General features: G+C 46.6%; 1 protein-coding gene across 2 annotated transcripts in view; it reads right to left on the bottom strand.

Annotated features, from left to right (window-relative positions):
* Positions 1–20,806, bottom strand: part of LOC143929707 (NTPase KAP family P-loop domain-containing protein 1-like) — a 45,564-nt gene extending 24,758 nt beyond the window's left edge. The window contains exon 1 of one of the 2 annotated variants that reach the window (XM_077453700.1): positions 20,707–20,806. The gene's annotated coding sequence lies outside the window, so the exon portion shown is untranslated. Of the gene's footprint in view, positions 1–1,064; positions 1,162–20,706 lie in introns of those variants that run through there. The other variant, XM_077453755.1, reaches the window with a different exon arrangement.
* Between the last annotated feature and the right edge of the window lie 2,947 nt (positions 20,807–23,753).

Here is a 23,753-nt window from a genome sequence, read left to right as displayed (position 1 = left end):
AGTCCAAGAACTTATAGAAAAATGCACTGCAAATGCAGTGCAAACACATGCAAAATGCATTTAAGCACACATCAAGCGCACGTCAAACAGGGTTCATACGCGCTTCAAATGCATGTAAACATGCAGTCAAAAATGCAGTTGTGTGCAGTTTCTGGTGTGAATGGGTCCTAACCCTTGTTCAGGCAATCTCTGTATATGACAACAACCTTCTCCCATTGTGCTCTTGTGTTGCTCCTGTCACATGTGTCTTTATAACAGATATGGAAGCCGGACCACAGCCTACAGCAGGGTGTGCAGTCAATGCTGTAGTGATAGCATGACAAGACGGGAAGTGGCTGAAAGAGGACAGAGGGGAGCAACACTGAGACTTAAATAAGGGGGGGAAAAGGGAAAACTGCATTTATGAAAAAAAAAACTCTTTTTAACACACAGTATTTTAGCAAACTCCATGTCATACAATAAATATTTACATCTGCTTTAACAGAGTCTTCCTATTTTTAACAACTACACAATGCATAAGGAACATCAAGTGAGCAGGGCACAGAACACTGAATGCAATCACTCACTATTAGAAGCAATGAAGAAAATTGACTTATTCCCATCCTGACCAGTCACCTTTTTGCTTTACTCTGGTATCCTAACTTCTCATGTGTGACCATTCATACCATTCACACCATCCAAAAATGAATAACACATCACAGGTAATCTACTATTGCCAAAACCAGCAAACTAACATCTGTAAGTAAGTTGAGCAAATAATGATGACAATAAGCAGATTTATTATGATTCTGTACACTGGTAACGGTATTTAAACTACATTAGTAATCATCAAAGTGCTTACAGAAAATAGGAGCAACCGGAATATACACCATGCCCTATCTATAGAGGAAAACAGCAATATAAATACTTCCCTGTGTTAATGAGTAAAGGATTCTGCATAAAACAGCTTCTCCCCTCCAATTTCCAGAATTCTTCACAATGAAATAGTTTATTTCTCCATTTGTAACACAAACCCATTTAATACCCATTTTAATTAGGTGACCAGTTCACAATTTTCTACTTACCAGACAGACGTCTTCCCTACTAGACCTACTTCACTTTTGTCCTGGTAAGAGGAACAGATTCCACGCCTGTTTGTCAATAGATTATGGTATAATAGATATGGGCTACAGTACAACTCAATCTAAAGTCAACATGGGCCTGGCTCGGACTTTACCCTAACAAATAAAGTGATTAGGGGGCATTACCCCCCTACTTAGGGCAGCATACATACACCTACATATGGAAATGATGAACAGGTTATGCAATATGTACCCATGTACAATATAACGTTGTATAATATGCATGTTAAATGTCATATTCACATATGCTGATAAGCTTCAGGTCCCCTGCCAAGGCCATTTTGTGCCAGGTGACTTTAACTGCATAGCCTCAATCAATGTATCAGTTTCTGGAAATTAATTTAAAGCTGAAACCCAGGAATCAATTGTTTTGCATGCTTACATTAGTGCAGCTTGGCACAATGTGAGTATGCATTTCTCATACCTGATGGATTGCTGGGGAAGCTGACAATTGCTGTAGTAACTGGCCTACTACAGTGATAGCTGTCATCTTCTGGGTCCTACTCAGGTTCTATGCCATTGACTGCCCCACTGCAGACTGACCATAGTGGGTCACTCACTCGTCGCCACCACCATTCATAGAATGCCTTGTGTTTTCAACAATAAATACAAGAGGTTCTTTGGATGAAATGAAGAGAAGAGGTGGTGATATCACAATCTTCATAATTACATAGTTGCATAGTTGGTAAGGTTGATTAAAGACACCAGTCCATCCAATTCAACATGTGTGTGTCTCACTACCATTTCCCAAATCCCTATATATTGCATTCTCTAGGATACCCATCTAAAAGTTTTTTTTAATTATCGACACTCACACCCCCCAACAGTGGAAGGGAGTTCCACAGCCTTACTGATCTAACAGTAAAGAACCCCTTATGAAGTTTAAGGTTAAACTGCTTCTCATCCAACTTTCTTGAAAGGCTGTGTGCCTTTTTAGGAGACCTAAGACTGAATAGTTGTCTTCCTATGCTAGAATCATCATTTAGATGTTTGTATATTGCAATCCTATCTCCTCTTAAGCGAGGAGAAGAAATTTGAAGTGGTTGTAAATCTCAGACATGAAATATGAACACAACACATCCTTGTATACTTGTCTCTATCTGAAGCACTAAGGCCCCATTTACACATGGGTGATTCCTTATCACATGATTCGCGGCAAAAATGTGTGTGTAAAAATGCACCTTGCTCAGGGCCAAAATTCAGTCCTTGAGCTTCTTTGCTGCGACAAACACATATATGGCAGCCCATTCAAGTGAATGGGCTGCCCTATCCGCAACACGTGGAGTTGCATGTAAATCATATAAAAAAAACACGATCAGGAATGCACGTTCGCACTACACAAGCTGTAAACAGGGCCTGAGTGTGATTTTACTCTGAGATCAAAGTTTTCTTGTTCCTTTGTTCCCTGATAGTAGAGGCCTCCTTTGTTTTTCATAAGCCACTTTAGGATTCTTCCGAACTGTGTCAATATACCCCCTATAAGAAGCTTGAGAGCTTTGATCTAGTGATGTTCTAGTGTGTTCCAAAAGCCAGATCCACAGGTAGATGAGCTTCTCTCCTGAACATTAACCTGTAGGGGGAGTATCCAGTAGAATCATTTGAGGTGCTATTATAAGCATGGACTGCTGCAGCGATATGATCCCCCCAATGCTGTTTCTTCTCTAATGGGAGGGTTCCCAACATGTTCAGCAGGGTACGGTTGAAACGCTCCGGTTGTGGATCCCCTTGAAGATGGTAAGGAATAGTCCTGGATTTCTTTATGCTTAAGAGTTCACATAATCTTCTGATCAGTTTTCTCTCAAAATCCCTACCTTGTTCCGAATTCAGGCTCTGAGGCAACCCGTAATGAACAAAAAACTTCTCTACTAGAGTCTTTAGCACCGTACTAGCTTGTTGGTCCCTAGTGGGAAAAACTTGAGCATATTGGGTGAAATGATCTGTCACAACCAGGACATTACTGCGTCCACTCAGGTCAGGTTCCAGACACAGGAAATCAATGCACACCACCTTCATAGGTCCCTGGCTTTGAAGATGGCCCATTGGGGCTGCCCTGCCTGGTAAGGTCTTTCTCTGAATGCATTTTAGGCAAAAGCGACAGTAGCTTTCCACCTCCGTTCTCATGGACGGCCAGTAAAATCCATCCCAGACCAGCTTGAAAGTTCTATCTGGGCCTAAGTGACCATGATCATCACGAAGGGCGGTCAACAAAGTCAGAAGATGTTTTTCAGGGAGGAACAGTTGACACACACCTCCTGGTTCTTCAGAGGGGCCTCTTCAATATATGACCCCATCTTTCAACTTCATTCGCTCCCACTCTCTATGGATTACTTTGGCCCGCTCGATGGGGCTATTCACCAGAATCTGAGGGTCTTGGGCAGATAGCGATTTCCTTATCCGATGCTCAGTGGTGTCCAACTTTGCAGTGGACAGTAGGTAAGTTAATGGGTTGCTGCCAGTCTTCACCACAAAGGTAGCCCCATACAGATAGTCGCGTAGCTTATCTACCACAGCCCACTTGAGGGCCAAGAACTCCAATTAATGCACAGAATAGTTCTTCTCGGGGGAAGGGGGGGGGGGGGGAAAGCTGTGACTCACATTGGCCACTGGCTGGAGTTTCCCATCTGGCTTTTGGTACAATACCCCACCAAGGCCATTTCTGCTGGCATCCATGTGTAATTCATACGGTTTAGATGGATCAGCGTAGGCCAACACAGGTGCTTCAACCAGGCTCTCCTTCAGCCATTCAAAAGACCTTTCACACTTCGCTGTCCATTGTTCCTGGATAGACTCACGATGCTTCCTGGGGCCTCCCTTCTGGATTCTCTGCTGGTCTCCTTGCATTTGCTTCTGTAACAGCTCGTTCAATGACCAGGCAATCTGTGAGAAGTTCTTCACAAATATTCTATAGTACAAGCAGAAACCCCCAAATTACCTCAGCTCTCTGATGATATTTGAACGAGGCCAGGAAGTGACAGCCTCCAACTTTTGAGGGTCAATTGCTATCCCATCGGCTGACACCACATGCCCTAGGTATGTGAACGAGGTCTGGTAGAACTGGCACTTTTCTAAAGACAGCTTCAACCCCTCGGTGTGTAGTCGCTGGAAAGCTTTCTCCAACTGAGCTCCAATGCTCTGCTAAACACAATGATATAATCGAGATAGACTAGCACTTCTACCAAGTTCATATCACCCACAGTGTTCTCTATCAGTCTATGGAAGGTAGCAGGGGCCCCTGTTAACCCCTGTGGCATTCGGTCAAACTCAAAAAACCCTAGAGGGCTGATGAAGGCCGTCTTTTCTCAGTCATCTGGATACATAGGGATCTGGTAATATCCACTCTTTAAATCCAGTACACTGAACCATTTGGCCCCTGATAAATATTGTAGGGCTTCTATGCGAGGGGTTGTGTACTGCTCTGGGATAATTCTTTGGTTCAAGGTTCGGTAGTCGATGCACATCTGAAGGGACCCATTAGTCTTCCTCACTACCATGATCACTGAGGCAAAGGGGCTCCTGGACTCCTTAATGACCCCTGATAGCTTCAATTCAGCCAGCTGCTCTTGAAGATCCACTAGATCACACAAGGGGATTCGCCTGGCCCTTTCTCGAAATGGCTTATCTTCGGTCAATCAAATTCGATGTTGAGCACTCCTGGCACAGCCCACATAAAAGGTCATTTTTGTAGAACATTTTCTCCCATTGAGCTATCTGAGCTTTAATCCTTTCTTCCCAAAAGCAGAGGGCAGATTTGGGCAGTGAACCGTGGTTCTTCTTCAATCTTCCTTCTAAACTACCTCATCCCCCCCCCCCCGTTACTGGGGTGGCAGCACTCACTTTGCCGATCACCATATGGGGCTTCAAGCTGATTGGGTTACAAGTGACATTCCTCACGCTGACAGGAATTCATCCCATGTTTCTTAGTAAGGCCTGAGTGGGTACAATCTCTGGAACCAATTATATTCCAGTCTTCTCCTCGGATAAATCAGCCTCTACCACCACGTAAGGGCCCAGCTTGTCCCATGACAGCTTGACCGTGGCAATCAGACTGGCTCTCTCCCCAGGCCTTCTCTTGTAATACTTGCTGAAATACCTGTCTCAGCTTAGGATGATTCTTTCCTACTGGAGTGCTCTCCAAGGCAAGAGTAGTCTCCTCACAAGGTTGGTGTTGGTTTCCCCCCATGGTTTCCCCCCATGGCAGGATCGAAAGTTATCTTAACCACTTTCAGACCGGACCATTTTGCTGGTAAATGACCAGAGGTCTTTTTACACTTTGGCACTGCGCTGCTTTAACTGGTAATTGCGCGGTCATGCAATGTTGTACCCAAACAAAATTTGCGTCCTTTTCTTCCCACAAATAGAGCTTTCTTTTGATGGTATTTGATTGCCTCTGCGATTTTTATTTTTTGCGATATAAACGTAAAAAGACCGCAAATTTTGAAAAAAAATGATATTTTCTACTTTTTGTTATTAGAAAAATCCAATAAACTCAATTTTAGTCATACATTTAGGCCAAAATGTATTCAGCCACATGTCTTTGGTAAAAAAAAAGTCAATAATTGTATATTTATTGGTTTGCGCAAAAGTTGTCACATCTACAAACTAAGGTACGTTTTCTGGAATTTACGCAGCTTTTAGTTTACGACTGCCTATCTCATTTCTTGAGGTGCTAAAATGACAGGGCAGTACAAAACCCCCCCAAATGACCCCATTTTGGAAAGTAGACCCCCTAAGGAAATTGATAAGAGGCATGTTGAGCCCATTGAATATTTTATTTTTTTGCCTCAAGCGATTGAATAATGACAAAAAAAAAATTTTTTTTTTTTTTTTACACAAAGTTGTCACTAAATGATATATTGCTCACACATGCTATGGGCGTATGTGAAATGACACCCCAAAATAAATTCTGCTGCTTCTCCTGAGTACGGGGATACCACATATGTGGGACTTTTTGGGAGCCTAGCCGCGTACAGGGCCCCGAAAACCAAGCACCGCCTTCAGGCTTTCTAAGGGCGTAAATTTTTGATTTCACGCCTCACTACCTATTACAGTTTTGAAGGCCATAAAATGCCAAGATGGCACAAAACCCCCACAAATGACCCCATTTTAGAAAGTAGACACCCCAAGCTATTTGCTGAGAGGCATGTTGAGTCCATGGAATATTTTATATTTTGCCACAAGTTGCGGGAAAATTACAAACTTTTTTTTTTTTTTTTTTTTTTTCACAAAGTTGTCACTAAATGATATATTGCTCATGCATGCCATGGGCATATGTGAAATGACACCCCAAAATAAATTCTGCTGCTTCTCCTGAGTACGGGGATACCACATATGTGGGACTTTTTGGGAGCCTAGCCGCGTACGGGGCCCCGAAAACCAAGCACCGCCTTCAGGCTTTCTAAGGGCGTAATTTTTTGAGTTCACTTCTCACTACCTATTACAGTTTTGAAGGCCATAAAATGCCAAGATGGCACAAAACCCCCACAAATGACCCCATTTTAGAAAGTAGACACCCCAAGCTATTTGCTGAGAGGCATGTTGAGTCCATGGAATATTTTATATTTTGCCACAAGTTGCGGGAAAATTACAAACTTTTTTTTTTTTTCACAAAGTTGTCACTAAATGATATATTGCTCACGCATGCCATGGGCATATGTGAAATGACACCCCAAAATAAATTCTGCTGCTTCTCCTGAGTACGGGGATACCACATATGTGGGACTTTTTGGGAGCCTAGCCGCGTACGGGGCCCCAAAAACCAAGCACCGCCTTCAGGCTTTCTAAGGGCGTTACAGTTTTGAAGGCCATAAAATGCCAAGATGGCACAAACCCCCCCCCCCAAATGACCCCATTTTAGAAAGTAGACACCCCTAAATTTAGGGGTACACTAGTGAGACTAGGTAATAAATGGCGGGTGCCCTGAAACTATAAAAAAATAACTAACCAACCAGCGTCACCTGTAACAGTTATATGGTGATCACTGGTGAAAGGGTTAACTAGGGGGCAATCAGGGGGCTTTATGCGGTAGTATATGGGGGTCCCTGGCGCTATAAAAAGCTGCGGCGAACCTAAATACCTACCTGCCTAACTAGCGTCACCTGTGACACTAATACAGCGATCAGAAAAACGATCGCTTATTAGGCTGGGTTCACACTGGAGCGATGCGGGAACGCCACGAATGCGCGGCGGGTTCCCGCATCGCATGCCTCCCGGCGGCAGTTCACACTGCCCTATGCGAACTGCTGGGAGTGTCAGTGAAATGTTAATGACACCCCCAGATCAGTTCGCATATCGCAGTGCGATCTGCAAACTTGGATCGCATGGTGTGAACACCCATGCGATCCGATTCTGCTGCGGACCAAAAAAAGGGTCCCGTGCGAGTTTGCGGCGGGTGCGGCGGGTGCGACACGAATTCAGCCATACTATCTGTATAGCTGAACTCGAATCGCACAGAGATCGGATGTGATTTGCACTGCAGTGCGGTGCGAATCACATCCGTTCTCATAAACCGCTGCAATGTGAACCCAGCCTTAGTGACACTGGCGACGGGGGGTGATCACGGGGTTAAACCTTTATTGGGGGGGTTAGGGGGGTACCTTAGAACTAAAGGGGGCTAACCCTAACTGCCCTAACAGTTATTAGTCACAAATGACACCTGCCGGGTGATCAGGGGGTTAAACCTTTATTAGGTAATAAATGGCGGGTGCCCTGAAACTATAAAAAAATAACTAACCAACCAGCGTCACCTGTAACAGTTATATGGTGATCACTGGTGAAAGGGTTAACTAGGGGGCAATCAGGGGGCTTTATGCGGTAGTATATGGGGGTCCCTAGCGCTATAAAAAGCTGCGGCGAACCTAAATACCTACCTGCCTAACTAGCGTCACCTGTGACACTAATACGGCGATCAGAAAAATGATCGCTTATTAGGCTGGGTTCACACTGGAGCGATGCGGAAACGCCGCGAATCCGCGGCGGGTTCCCGCATCGCATGCCTCCCGGCGGCAGTTCACACTGCCCTATGCGAACTGCTGGGAGTGTCAGTGAAATGTTACTGACACCCCCAGATCAGTTCGCATATCGCAGTGCGATCTGCAAACTCGGATCGCATGGTGTGAACACCCATGCGATCCGATTCTGCTGCGGGCCAAAAAAAGGGTCCCGTGCGAATTTGCGGCGGGTGCGGCGGGTGTGGCGGGTGCGGCGGGTGCGGCGAATGGCTGAACTCGAATCGCACAGAGATCGGATGTGATTTGCACTGCAGTGCGGTGCGAATCACATTCGTTCTCATAAACCGCTGCAATGTGAACCCAGCCTTAGTGACACTGGCGACGGGGGGTGATCACGGGGTTAAACCTTTATTGGGGGGGTTAGGGGGGTACATTAGAACTAAAGGGGGCTAACCCTAACTGCCCTAACAGTTATTACAGTCACAAATGACACCAATGCAAAAAAAAAAAAAAAAAAATGACATTGGTGTCACTGTGACTGGGGGGGCAGGGGTAATTGGGGGGGTGATCGGGGGGTAAAGGGGGGGTGTGAGTGTGCCTGGCATGTTCTACTGTGTGTGGGATGTGTTGGTGCAACTCACTGATCCGCTCTCCTCCGTGTCGGAACGAAAAATACCGACACGGAGGAGAGAATACATCACTTCCTCTCCTGTGTTTACATTACAGGAGAGGAAGTGATGTCACCGGGGATTTCCATTCGTCGGGAGCGATCGCGAGGGGGTGGCCATGAATGAATGGCCGTCCCCTCGTCCGGGATCGCTCCCGAACGAAAACCGACCGCCGCAGGCACCGGGCGGGGGCCCGATCGGGCCCCCGACCCGCGGGAGGCAAATCACGTACATGTACGTGCTTATGCCTGCCCGTGCCATTCTGCCGACGTACATCGGCGTGCGGCGGTCGGCAAGTGGTTAATGGGTATGTATCCATCATATGGGCACTTCTGGATCCCTATGCCCAGATCTCTAACTCCTTGAGTTTGCACAAAGGGATATGCTTCAAGTACTTGTGGTAAAAGTCCCGATACAGCAATATCACCTTGGCTCCAGTTTTCAGTAAGGCTTGTGTATAGATTCCCTCAACTTGTACTGAGACTATAGTGGAGGGCCCCACTAAGTTCCTTGGTAGGTTTCTCACAGGTGGCTCTATAGTTTGTGTCCTAACCAACCTCTTTTGAGGCGGTGGAGTTGGTCTAACTATTCGTTCAGTAAGGTGAGCATTGATTTCCTGCCTCTGTCTTCCCTTCCCTGAGGATTTTGTTTCTTTCACTCGTTTAGGTAAAGAAAGGGTAGAGGTAACAGATGACTTGTGTCCTTTCCTTTTCTTGCCTCTTTTCTTGGCTTTGGAGCTCAGTTTCCCCTCAGGACTCTCAACTAGCTCCTTCACTGAGATCCCCCTGAAGTTTCCCGCTGGCTTTGGGAAAACACTTGTAATGCTCTCAGCACTTCCGTGAGTGAAGGCTGATGCCAACTTGGGGCACTCAGCTCAGAAGTATCCAACCTCTCTGCACCAATAATATCTCTTCTCTCACCCCTGGTACGGTGTTTGGTCACCTTGGCAATTCCTGTGTTCCTGGACCTTCGCTTGGGTTTCCATCACCCGCATCAGAGAATGATACCTTTGGGTTTGGGCCTGAGCTACTTGGGCCATCAATTTGGTGGGCTCGAGTTCTGCCACTGGCTTATTAGTGTCAGGAAGCACCATTACCACCAGTTCAGACTCAGTTCCACTATCTTTATCCAAGAAATCCATCTCCGCATGAACAGCTCGAGTCACCACTTTCTCTTTGTTCCCAGGAATAGAGCCCAATTCTTTCGATCTTTGGATTTTCTCTTCTAATAGAGCCTCCTCCTCTCGTACTTCTCTTATCTGTTCAGGGTATGTGGGTACCACTTGAGTTCTCTTCAATAGTAACTTCAATACAATAGGATGATTTGGATTTGGTGGAGCCCCTTGCAGAACCCGGTCCAGGCGAGCCTGATGAACATCTTTTGGGTCAATACCCTCTTGAGGTTAATTTGATGCAGCATCCTGTCTACTCGAGAGATGTATTTGGACAGACTCTCTCCCTTCTGTTGGTGGGTGTGGTTGTACATCAGGTTGGCGGTAGTTTCCAACCCTCCCAAATACAGCATACAGAGCATCTATGTAGTCCATGGTGAGTCCATCCTCAGATTACAGATCACATCAGCCGCTGGACCTCAAAGGCTCTCACTAAGCCACTGTCGTTTCACAGCCTCTGGAACACTCCACTCTTCCATGGCCTGCAGGGCCTGACTCATCCACGTTTCAAACTCATCTTCCCCCGCAGGAGTTGGCAGTTGTCCTGAGAAGAACCTAAGTCTTCGATAGCTCTGGTTGGCATTTCCAGATCCATTCTTCACTAAGCTATCAACTAGTCGGCTCATATACATGTAGAATGAAAGAGAAGGGCCACTGGCCCCTTGAGAGTCAGCTCCCACAGGTAAGGGACCCTTCTCCTGAGTTCTGGTCGAGGGCTGCCTCTCAGTCTGTTCTCCCCCCACTTTGAGTGGAAACACTTTAGCAATCACCCCTTCAGCCAGACGTATCTCTTCCTCCTGAAAGCACATAGGTACTTCTTCCTGCCATTCTAGTAGTACCCTGAATTGAGCCACATAATTGGCTTCATTTTCATTTTTGTAAGCCCAATGTCCTGGGACCAGATGTCACGGTCGTTCCGCTACCCCGATCGTACAGAAGAGACTTACCTGCAGGGTTCCTGTACGACGGGATCTCCGACGCCCTCGGACGCGGGTTGACGCGAACAAACACGTGCGGGTGCACGCAGGTTCCAACAGACGTTCGCAGGTGCGCGTCGACACAAGCGGGCGTTCGCACCGTACGGACGTGCGCGGGGTCACGAGCGTAACCACGGCCACCTGCGGGGGTACGCAAACGGGCCGTACGACCAATCCTGGTGCCCAATAGACTATTTAAGGCCACAGCTCCTGCTCCTCGGCGCTGTTCGGCCTACAGCGTTCCTGAGACTTCTGTTGTTTGTTTGTGATCGTGTTCCTGATATTATACCCGACCTGTTCCTGGACTCTGCCTGTATTCCGCCTGCCCTTGACCTTTTGCCTGATTGACTACGCCTCTGCCTTCCGCTTTTGTACCTCCGCTGCCAGATAGTTACCGACCCAGCCTGATTGACTACGCCTGTCTGCCCGAAGTCCGGCACCCGTTGTCTCTGCCACCTTGCCGGTCCACTTGTGCCAGCCGTCCAGCAGTCCTTGACCGACATCCAGCGCCGGGTGCACCTGCCGTTCCAGTTACCATCTGTTCCAGCTGTATCCGCTATCTGCTATCCGGCTAGGCACTTGTGTCCTCCGGGCTCCTGAACCCCTGTCTCCATCACCAGGGGCTCGAGAGCCGGAGGTTTACGAGGCGCCGCTCCCTGCACGTTGGGGCTCTCTAACCAGGTACGTGACACCAGAGCTCTCAGCCACCTTTTGAGCTCCCTGATTCCTGCCCCAAGCAACCGCGGCCAACAAAGCAACTTCCTAAGCGGATTGTGGCTCTTGTCTAGGTTGGTTAAGGCCAGCTGCAGATAGCATCCCAGACGAACCTCCGAATGTAGCAGGACCCCCTAAGGGGCTGCTTGGAATTACCTGCTTATCTGCACTGCCATGACCTGATGAACATTCCAACCTACCTGACATGATGGGCTCAGACATCTTTGCACCACCTTAAAGCAGTAAATCAGATGACTCTGTGCGTTTATGTTCTGGTAATGTTTACTGGAACAGTTCAAAGAACATATTGTCACAAAGAGGTGGTAATAGATCTGCTGAGTTTTGGGCAACAGCGCCAATTCAGCAAAGGAATTCCTCCAAATAACACAAACCAAATATCTGCAGGTAAAACAGTCTAGTATATACACATGTACAGTGGAGTTCTGCTTACACTTAAAAGGATAAACAAGTTAAAGGGTTATATTGATAAGCTTCTAAAGGTGGGGGGGGGGGGGGGCTAGGTCAGCCTTTAAACCTTTAACCCTAATGAGAGGTTAGACTTAATGTGAATGGTATAAGGACCCTTGAAGCAGTAATGACAGTAATGCCCTCGTTGCAGATCTGATGGTCTTCCCCGGCATGTGGGAGCTCTATAACTGTATCCAATAATGTTTAATAGCAAGCATATCCTAAATATTTATCTTCTCCCCAGCCACACCTTCTGGGTCAGCCTCCCAGGGATTGGCTATCGATTGATCCTCCTACACTATTGATGGAATATTATTCCAACAGCAGGAGCAATCTACCACCAAGTTTAAGGAAAAACCTGAGCAGACCTAAAAAAAATACATTACAGCTCAACAGGCTACAGTAAAGTCATATGTAGCCACCCTGCCCTAAGCAGGAGTGTCTATTTAAATCTAGTGGTGCTAAGCTGCAGTCAGCTTAGCTGAACTGATGGTTCAGCTTCTTCAAATTTCTCCTGGGCCATGGTTACTGTATTTCTTGAAATAGTAGTAACTAAAGGTGTCTATGCACAGTGTTCAAGATAAGTTCAGTAAAGTATTCTCAAGGTAAAGATGTCTATGCAAAGTGTACCAGTGAAACAGTGAAAAAAGGATTTGTAAAGGTGAGTAATTGCCCTCTCACCAACGACCAGGCCGATTAAGGGCCCTCAGGACAGCAGCTCCTGTAGCAACTCACGTGTAGCGGTTCCGCTGTATCGATCTCCCGATGCAAAGCTCTGAACAAAGGTTGGCGGGCGGGCGAGGTGGTGCTGAATAGATGTCTGACGAACAGCAAGCAGCGTTAGGCCCCTCTCGCCCGAGTTGGAATGTGATACACCGCGTTGTAGCAGCGACATCTCTCTCCTTGCACAGAGAGGTCCATCTTGCGTCAGGCCCAGGGGAAGAGAGTTCAGGGTAGTGCTTTAACTTTTTATATAGTTCCCCCTAGCAATATCTCCAATGGCAGCAAAGATCCCTGGGATATGTAGTCCAGGTATAGAGTCATGTGACACAATTAACAGTCTGAGGAACTACTCATCCCACAATCCATTTAGCTTAGCTCACAAACATGATGTTAGTTGATAACACTGGGCACTAGAGGGACATGCAATGCATAGAAATACCAAGGGGAACACTGTACTTTATAATTGTAGTCCACATTGCTACATTACATTATATACGATAAGATCTTATCCTAAAAAAGGATTTTTAATGAAAGAAAATCCCAAGTATAATTTTATTTTTGTGTAGCCTAAATAGGGTGCACAGAATAAGGTCTGGTGGAAACCATAGCATTGCAAGGAAATTGTGAAAAGCCTTTTGTAAGTCTGGGTTTTTAAGTTTGGGATCCCTGTAGGCAAAGGGCCAGGAAACAAATAACAAAGAAAGTGTAGTAGGAAAAGGAAAATAGCCCAACTAGCGGTGAAGGATGAAAGAAGAGAGATGATATGGGGAGCAAGAATATAAATTCACTCACTTTTCATTGTATGCTGGAAAACCTGCAACATATTAATCAAAGTGCCCGGGGTGCCCTGGATCTATTTAGAACCTAGAAACACCTCTGTAACTGCTGTCATTATGTACCCATTGACATTAAAGTGATCCTAAAGTCTCAGTTTTTTTTCTTTAAAAATAACAAACATTTTATACCTACCTGCTCTGTGAAATGGTTTTGCACAGAGCAGCCTGGATCCTCCTCTTCTCAGGTCCCTCTTTGGCTCTCCTAACCCCTCCCTCCTGTTGAGTGCCCCCACAGCAAGCAGCTTGCTATGGGGGCACCTGAGCCGAGCTGCAGCTCTGTGTGTCCATTCAAACATGAAGCTGTGGTTTGACCACACCCCCTTCTCCTGATTGGCAAACTGACTTTAAACGACAGCAGCGGGAGCCAATGGTGCCGCTGATGTGTCTCAGCCAATCAGGAGGGAGAGTCCCAGATGGCTGAGGCCAGTGGAGGCTGGTGCTAAAAAAATTTGGAGGGGCACAAACAAAAAAAAAATTGAAAAAAAAAACCATCAAACGCAGTACTTTGCCATCAAACGCAGCCACCGTGCTATCAAACACAGCCACTTTGCCATCAATTGCAGCTACTGTGCCATCAAATGCTGCCACTGTGCCCATCAAACGCTGCCACTGTGCCAAATGCTGCCAGCGTGCCCATGAAATGCTGCCAGTGTGCCAAATTCTGCCAGTGTGACAGTGTGCCCAATGCTGCCAGTGTGCCCAATGCTACCAGTGTGCCAAATTCTGCCACTGTGCCAGTGTGCCCAATGCTGACCAGTGTGCCCAATGCTGCCAGTGTGCCAAATTCTGCCAGTGTGACAGTGTGCTAAATGCTGCCACTTACCCTGTCTTGTGGGGCAGCGGGTAATGGCAACGAGCAGGGTCCTTCATGTGTCTCCTTCACTTCTTCTCCCATCCTCTCCTCCTGTCAGGCGTCCAATAGCGGCGCCTGTTGTTTCAGCCAATCAGGTGACAGGTAACCAGACCTAAGCAACCTGATTGGCTGAGAGGTAGGGTCAGTGTTAGGGAAGCGATATATTCGGTTCCCTAACACACCAATGTAATCAGAGAACGCACAGCAGTGCACCCACTGTTTACCCTTTTGGAAGCCAATTAGAGCCCATGACTCTAATCAGGAAGCCTATTAGAGACTCTAATCAGGTGCTTCCAAAGAAACCCCACCACTGTAATACATATGCCCAGTGCCTGACAAGGGGCCAGGCACATGATTAGGGGGCGGCAGTGATGACCATAGATAGATTCATGCAATGCATGAGTCTATCTATGTCAGAGAGCGAGTGACAGGAGAGGGGGAGCGGCGCTCCTGCAGCCTTTATGGATGCACCACCACTGGCCGAGACACTCGTGGACATCGCTGGACAGAGATGGGGGTCAGGCAGGCATGTACTGGCCATCGGGACTACCGGGAGATTCCCGGTGGGCCGATGGCTCAGTGGGCCGGTTTCAGTGACAGCCTAGCCAAATGAATGGCTGCGCTACTCGCACAGCCATTCATTTGAGCACCGCTGTACTTCCGAGAACAGCGCGGCGCACTTCGGCTCTTTCCGCCCCCACTCGGCGCTCTCATAACACATCTTCGGCCACCTCCGGCCCACAGTCGTCCTTTTCCGCCACCGCTCGGCTTCCCCCGCCCTGCTCCTCTCCGACAGCGAACAAAACTCGGCTATCTCCGGCGGCCCCCGCGGTAACGGACGCTGTGAGTTTAAATGAGCCGGGGGCCGCCATGAGAGCAGCCGACAGGCAGAGAAGTCCCTGGAGCAGACGAGGGAGCCTGGAGGATGGCGGTGCTGCAGGAACCCATCCAGGTAACCGGCCGGCCCATTGAATACTGTATATAGCACATGGCTGTATATATATATATATATATATATATATATATATATATATATATAGCTGTATACAGAATATGGCTGTGTGTATGTGTATATATATATATATATATATATATATATACATAGCAAAGGATGTGGTGCTAAATAAAATAACATAAAAAATTCATTTGGTGAAAATAATGGTTAAAATAATATGCAAAATCCAACATAGCTAAAAGTTCACCAAAACTGTCAATTAATATTAAAATGTGCATAAAAATATTTTCAGCAAAAAAATCATATATAAAAATGCTTATAATTAAAAACCCCCCTTTTTTTTGCACTCTTTTTGCACTTTAATACCAAGGACATAGTTTGGATAAAATGGTTTTAATTATAAGCATCGTTTATATACGAATTTTTTGCTGAAATTTTTTTTATGCACATTTCAATATTAATTGACACGTTTGATGTACTTTTCGCTATGTTGGATTTTTTGTATTATTTGAATCATTATTTGCACCAAATGGATTTTTTTTATGTTATTTTGGTTAGCATCACATCCTTTGCTATATATTCAATTTATCTGTGGCTTTGTGTAAGGCCCCTTTCACACATGCGGATGATATGTCCGTATTTCATCCATCCGTTTGCAGATGAAATACGGGCATACATTCATCCCTATGGGATAGCAGGTGTCTGCGGATGAACATCCGCAGACACCAGATTTCATCCGCCTCCGCAACAGTCTGCACAGCGGATCGGATGAACATGGACAGACGGTCCGTGCGCATCCGATCCCCATAGAGGAGAGCAGAGATCTGACAGGGCGTTCCCTGCACAGTGTGCGGAGACCGCCCTGTCCGCAGCCAGCTCAGCGGGGACAACGGAGCTATCCCCGCTGAGCGAGCGGATCATCACGGGGCGGATCATTACTGATCCGTCCCGTGTGAAAGGGGCTTAAACCTGTTTGATGTTGGCAGCTTCTCATTACTGCGGTTGATCAAAAATAGGTGTGCGCATTAGTTGTTTATTTTAAAATATATAATGCAGAGCCAGACTTCGGGCAGGTGACAGGGGGACACCAGGGGGTGGGGGGGCTGGAAAATAAAAGATCACCAGCAGTGTGCTGTCGGCTTCTGAGTTTGCATACTCCTGCTATGTGTCTAGCCGGGCCGTGATGACGTCACTCTCGTGCAAGTGCGCATTATACTGTTTTTGTGCATGTTTGCAAAATTGGAGTGGGCCGGTCTGGATGAAGTCCAGGGCCAAATTTTTGTCCCAGTCCAGCCCTGGGGTCAGGTAAATATTAGGGGGGGCTGCTGCACACAGAAGGCTTTTTATCTTAATGCATAGAATGTGACAAATACCATAGACTGCTTTAAGATAAAAAACCTCCTGACTTTACAACCCCTTTACTTTAGACCAAGTGACATCATCACTGGGTATCTCTGCTTCCTTATGCAATGCAGCCAGATCATGGCTGGTATAAGGGGTTGGCAAGGAGCTGTACTTTTTGAAAACATCACACACTCTGCCACAGTTTTCCTCTCAGGAGCTCTCAGCCTTGATGCAAGCAGCAAAGACAAGGATTCTTGCACTTCCAGGATCAATCCCGAGCAGCACCGCCTTTGTCTATAGACACAGACAGCGAGACTCGGCCCTGTCCCCATCCTCTCCTCACAAGCAGCGATTGACAGCAGCAGGAGCCAATCACTCCCTCTGCTTTCTCTGAGACAGTGAGGAGAAAGAAAGACTTCCGCTCTGCTGCTCTTTGGCCCATTGCTGGATCGAGATCAGGCTCAGGTAAGTATTTATCGGGGGAGGGAGCAAAACATGAAAGGAAGGTAAAAGAAAAACTTTAGCATTTACAATCACTTTAATCACGTGATTGGGAACCATGGTGTTGCCATTCATTAGTGCGAGACCAGTACCAGTCAGTGAAAGTGCCTTCTCAGAATTAGGAACAATTGTAGCTTCTGAAATTAAATGTACAGTCCCTTGAAAAAGTATTCACACCCCTTGAAATTTTTCACATATTTTCATGTTACAACCAAAAACATAACTGTATTTTATTGAGATTTTATGTGATAGAGCAACACAAAGTGGCACATAATTGTGAAGTGGAAGGAAAATGATAAATGGTTTTAATTTTTTTTTACAAATAAATATTTGAAAAGTGCAGCATGCATTTGTAGTCAGCCCCTCTGAATCAATACTTTGTAGAACCACCTTTCACCTTTCACTGCAATTACAACTTTAAGTCTTTTATGCCGCATACACGTGATCGGAATTTTCGTCGGAAAAAGCTCTGATGATTTTCCCGACAGAATTCTGACGGAATTCTGCTCAAGCTGTCTTGCCTACACATGGTCACAACAAATTCAGATTGTTTAAAACGCGGTGACGTACAACATGTACGACGGGACTAGAAAAAGGAAGTTCACTTGCCAATAGCCAATAGCTTCCGTCTCGTAGTTGAATCTGAGCATGTGTGATTTTTGGCGTGTAGGAATTGCATACACATGATCGGAATTTCCGATAGAAAGTTTTTCCGTCAGGAAAATTGAGAACATGCTATCAATTTTTGGCTGGTGGAAATTCGGACAGCTAAAATCCGATGGAGCATACACACTGTTGCATTTTCTGATGAAAAGCTCTCATCGATCTTTTTCTGGCCGGAATTCCGATCGTGTGTACACGGCATTAGGGTGTCTCTACTAGCTGCTCATTCTTCTTTGCAAAATAGCTGACAGATTGGATGGAGAGCATCTGTGAACAGCAATTTTCAAGTCTTGCTACAGATTCTCAATTGGATTTAGGTCTGGACTTTTACTGGGCCATTCTAAAACATGAATATGCTTTGATCTAAACCATTCCATTGTAGCTCTGGCTGTATGTTTAGGGTCACTGTCCTGCTGGAAGGTAAATCTCCTCCCCAGTATCAAGACTGTTCCAGACTCTAATACTGCGTACACACGAGCAGACTTTTCGACAGCAAAGGTCAGACGGAACGAATCCCCTGGACAATTCGATCGTGTGTGGGCTTCATCGGACCTTTGCTGTCCAAAAATCTGACGGACTTCAGAAATAGAACATGTTTCAAATCTTTCCACCGGAACTCCGCCGGACCCAGTTCCTATCGAAAAATGTGCTCGTCTGTATGCTAGTCCGACGGACAAACAGCGATGCTAGGGCAGCTATTGGCTACTGGCTTCAAACTTCCTTATTCTAGTCCGGTCCCACGTCATCACGTTCAAATCCGTCGGACTTTAGTGTGATTGTGTGTGGCCAAGTTCATTCATTCGCAAAGTCCGTCAGAACTTCGTCGAAAGTCCGTCAGAAAGACCGTCGGACCTAGTCCGTCAAAAAGTCTGCTCGTGTGTACGTGGCATAACAGGTTTTCTTCTAAGATTGCCTTGTATTTGGCTCCATCCATTCTCATCAACTCTGCCCAGCTTCCCTGCCTCTGCAGAAGAAAAGCATCTCCACAACATGATGCTGTCACCACCATGTTATACAGTGGCTATGGTGTGTTCAGCGTGATGTGCAGTGTTAGTTTTCCAACACACATAGCGTTTTGCTTTTAGGCCAAAAAAATTCAGTTTTGGTCTCATCCGACCAGAGCACCTTCTTCCACATGTTTTCTGTGTCTCCCACATGGCTTCTCGCAAACTGCAAACAGGAGTTCTTCTGGTTTTCTTTCAATAATGGCTTTCTTCTTGCCACTCTTCCGTAAAAAACAGATTTGTGGAGTGCACAAGTAATATAGTAGTTTTCCTGTTGACAAATTCTCCCACCTGAGCTTTTGATCTCTGCAGCTCCTCCAGAATTACCACGGGCCTCTTGGCTGCTTCTCTGATTAATGCTCTCCTTGCTTGGGTTTAGGTGGACAGCCATGTATTGATAAGTTTGCAGTTGTGCCATACTCTTTCCATTTTTGGATGATGCATTGAACAGTGCCCCGTGAGATGTTCAAATCTTGGGATATTTTTAGGAACCTAACCCTGCTTTAAACTTCCACAAAACATTATCCTTGACCTGTCTGGTGTGTTCCTTGGCCTTCATGATGCTGTTTGTTCACTAAGGTTCTATAACAAACCTCTGAGGGTTTCCCAGAACAGCTGTATTTATACTGAGATTCAATTACAAACAGGTGGACTGTATTTACTAATTAGGTGACTTCTGAAGGCAATAGGTTATACTATATTTTAGTTAGGGGTATCAGATAAGGGGGGCTGAATACAAATGCACGCCACACATTTCACATATTTATTTGTAAAAAATGTTTTGAAAACCATTTATCATTTTCCCTCCATTTCACAATTATGTGCCACTTTGTGTTGGTCTATCTCATAAAATCCCAATAAAATACATTTACGTTTTTGGTTATAACATGACAAAATGTGGATAATTTCAAAGGGTATGAATACTTTTTCAAGGCACTGTAGATTAACCCTTTTGCTGCCCCCTATGTGCCTCCCACTGCCATGTTTCCTGGGCTCTGCTATCTCACCTGCTGACCCATGACCTGTGTGGTGGGTTTTGCAGGGTAAGGGTAGAGAGACCAGTGGTTGTCCATTTACTGATATTCTTTAGCTAGTTATGCCCCGTACACACGTTCCAATTATCGTAAGACAGATCGTTCACATTTTGTTGCATACAACTAAGATCAAATACAACAGTGCAAAATGCGTGTAAGATTTTTGTCGTACGATTCTGGAAAAATCTTCCTTTGTGCGTAGCTACGTATTTTAAATGATGTCAAATACGTGTGACCCGTGTGTCCTTCTGGTTTATTTTTGTGTTTCTGATCATGCATGGTGTTTGTCGAACGACTTTTATCGGACGCATACTGTACTGACTACACGATTGTCGTACGATAGGCTGTCATCCGACCAAAGTTTTCCTGTTTGTCCCTTCGGATTTGGTTGGACGTATTGTCGTGATCGGCTGTCGAAAGCTGCGTACTAACGATCAGATTATCGAACGAACTGTCCGAAAACGACTTTTGTGGTCCCATAATCGGAACGTCTGTACGGGGCATAAGGATCCAGAAGTAATGTGTGTTACCTTAGTTCTAGTTTCTGCTGTCGTTTTCTCTGGCTATACTATACTATACCTTGAGTCAGATATCCATATGCAGCATAACAATAAATCACTATCAACGCCTTCACAAGAAAGCCTAATAGTTCAAATATAAACAGAGACATTTTGAAATAAATGCTAGCTTTTATACCTCTTCAAATACAAGAAAACATTCCACTTACTTGTGTTAAGTTACTTTCAACTAGTAATTAGTGAAGTTTGCCTAGCCACTGACACCGTCAGTTGTCATGGCTCTTGCCCTCCGGACTTGTTAGTAATAGTATGATTTGCATAATGACACGAAGAAAAAAAATTGTGCAACAAGACACCTTTGCTGACTTTCGCTTTACCAAGGTAACTATCAGTAAAGTCTGATATCACACACCAAGGCTAAAATCGGTTGTTTAGTCATAAAAAAAAAAACTAAAAGTCACCAACTACAAAAACTGTAGCTGCTAACTTTTAATAAAAGGACACTCACCTATCCCAGGATCCAGCAATGTCCTCACCTGGCCGGTTTCTTCACTGGTCTTCAGTTCCTGGGCCGGCATACTAACCATGGGCAGCCGGCTGTGACTGCTTGTGGCTTCACAGCCGGCTGCTCACTGTGCATGTGTGAGCTGCACCGCGCTATTTGTTATATGGGACATGTCCCAGAAGGCTGCGGGGGAAATGAGAGGGGCTGGACTTCCGCTCGGATCGCCATAGAGGTCAGATTGAAAGTGGGGGGGCAAGTACCTGTCAAAACCAGGGAGAAGGAAGAACACAGAATTTCCCCTTTTGGGGAAAGGTTCCGCTTTAAGCTATTGATGGATCGAATCTTTGCCACTGCTATGGGCAACATGTGCCCACGTAAAAACAAAATAAAAAAAAGTACTGTTCAGCAGGGAGCAGCTCTTAAAAAGGTATAAAGAGCAAGATGTGAAGATGTGCATCTATATGTAGAACTACCTCCAAACCGCAGCCCCTCTAACACACCAAGTTGAGTGTACAAACATACAATATCACAGGAAATCACTTAAGCTAATACTTATATAACAGGTGCCCTGTTTTTCCCACAGCCTTGTCAACCTGGCTGCCTCACGTGCATAGACTCCTGAGGGAGAGAGAGGACTGTAAGTGTTTGCACGGGATTTCTCCCCCATTCTTTTTCTTCTCCTTACTGACTCACACAGACACACAGAGCTGTTAACTCTGCATCCTCCTCTGTGTTCCTATTGGCAGAAGAAGAGAGAGCCAATCAGAGAGAAGGCAATTACAGGAACCAATGAGAAGGACTTTAACAGCAGCAGCAAAGGATTCTGGGACATGTAGTCCCCATCTAAAATGGCCCCATAGCTTTCTATGGACACAGAACTACACAGACCAGCTCCCCTCAGGATTAAGGAAATGACTCCATCTTGATTTCCTGAGGGCATTCAGTCACCACAAGGTAGGAGAAGGGACTGGACTCAGGGGAGAGGTGCTGCCTCCCAGGCCAGTCCACCGCACCGTTTCAGACGTCTACAGCCGGTCGGGACATCCAGCCTGAGAGAGAAGGATTCCAGGTGCACATCCAGGGATACCTGTGCCGTCGGTGTGAAGTGTTCCAGTGTGAGGTGACCAGTTGGGTCACTAGAAGTGTCAGCCTGTTCCAGCATGCTTGTTTGGGCCTTGAACACAGGTTTCGTGATATCTTTGCTTTCTGAGAGAGTCTTGGCCTGGGCAAACCCACTATGGGAGATGCAAAAACCTGTTTTTGTGGCTTCTTTTAAAAGGATATTTGACATTCCCGCATGCTCCGCTTCTTCTGCCAAGTGCCTCAAGTTCATCAGAGTACCAGAATTGTTGCCGATTACACCATTGAATTCCGTAATGTGGCAGCAGAGGTTGCTTGGAAAATTGAGGCCCTATTTCTCATGGTCTCTCGGATACCATCAAGGATGAGATAGCAGCCCGAGATATAACTACTGAGCTGGAGAAGTTGATCATGTTCGCCATCCTCATTGACTCCAGACTCAGAGAAAGACTCTTTTAAGGAGCGCTTGTGGAAGCTTCCTGTGCATTTGTCTCCAAGCTTTGCAGTCCCACCCTTGCCTCCCTCACCTCCCATGCCTCCTGGTACCGAGTTGGTCAGTGAAGGTGAACCCATGCACTTGGGTTTCACGTGTCTGTCAGGGACGTTACCTGGATGGTTGCGGTGCTGCCCGCGTTGGTGTGCGCCGATGTCCTGCAGTGCGTGCTAGGGTGCGTGTTCCTGTGCGCGCGGTGGTGCACGCTCCTGCGGGCGCTGGTGCGCGCCAGTGTGTGCCCTTGCGTGCTCCTACTGGCGCCGGTTCGCGTCGGCGCGCGCCGGTGCGCGCTGCTATGGGCACTTCGGGTGACGCTGGTGTGTGTGCTGGCGCCCGGGTGCGCAAGTGCGCGGCGCTTGGCGCCAGTCGCCCTATTTAGGCCTGCTGCTTAGACCATTCAGGTGCTGCCTGATCAACAGCTCCCCGGTTCCTGTTCCGTTGCCCGTATTCTGCGTTCCTGTTTCCAGATCTCCTGACGACCCGGCTCTCCTTGGACACCTCTGACCTTTGCCTGCACCTGACCTCGGCCTGTTTGACCTCGCTCCTGCCTGCTCCTTCTGTACTTCTGCTGTCCACCTGTTGCCAAACCCTGCCTGAACCCGGACCTGCCTGCTCAGCTCCTGCTCTGTACCCAGTTTGCCTGTGTCCTACCTACGCACCTGCTGCTGGAAGTTTCCTGCAAGTTCCAGCTCCTGGAGCCATACCACAGGCTCTCTTACCACTCCGCACTCTCAGCCACCTGTCTGCTCTATCAGGGGTTGTAAGTCGGACACGTACGGGAGACCACCCTCTGCCCAAGCGGACTCACCGGTTCGGTAAGTGCTAGTCTGACAGTATCAGGCAGCCATGTCTGAGTCCGGGCAGGGGGCCTCCCCCATGGATGAATTATGCAGACATTTGGCTGGTCTGACCCAAGCCGTGAAGAATCTCCAAGAAGGCTACTCAAGGTTGGAGGAGCAAGTTCAAGCCTTGTCCTCCTCATCTAATCCTCAAGGAACCTCTCCCACCGGTCTTTCATCCGCACCCTCCGTAGTGATGCTTCCTCCAGAGCCACGAGTACCTACGCCCGAGAGGTTTTCTGGCGATCGCACCAAGTATCGTGCGTTTCGCAACTCTTGCGAACTGTACTTCGCACTGCAGCCCCCGACATTCTCTCTAGAGGCAACCAAGGTGGGCTT

The sequence above is a fragment of the Lithobates pipiens genome, unplaced genomic scaffold, assembly GCF_037356315.1.
Source record: "Lithobates pipiens isolate NorthernLeopardFrog02 unplaced genomic scaffold, aLitPip1_a1.2 Scaffold_1, whole genome shotgun sequence".
Taxonomy (NCBI): Eukaryota; Metazoa; Chordata; class Amphibia; order Anura; family Ranidae; genus Lithobates; species Lithobates pipiens.
This window is presented reverse-complemented; position numbering and strand designations above follow the sequence as displayed.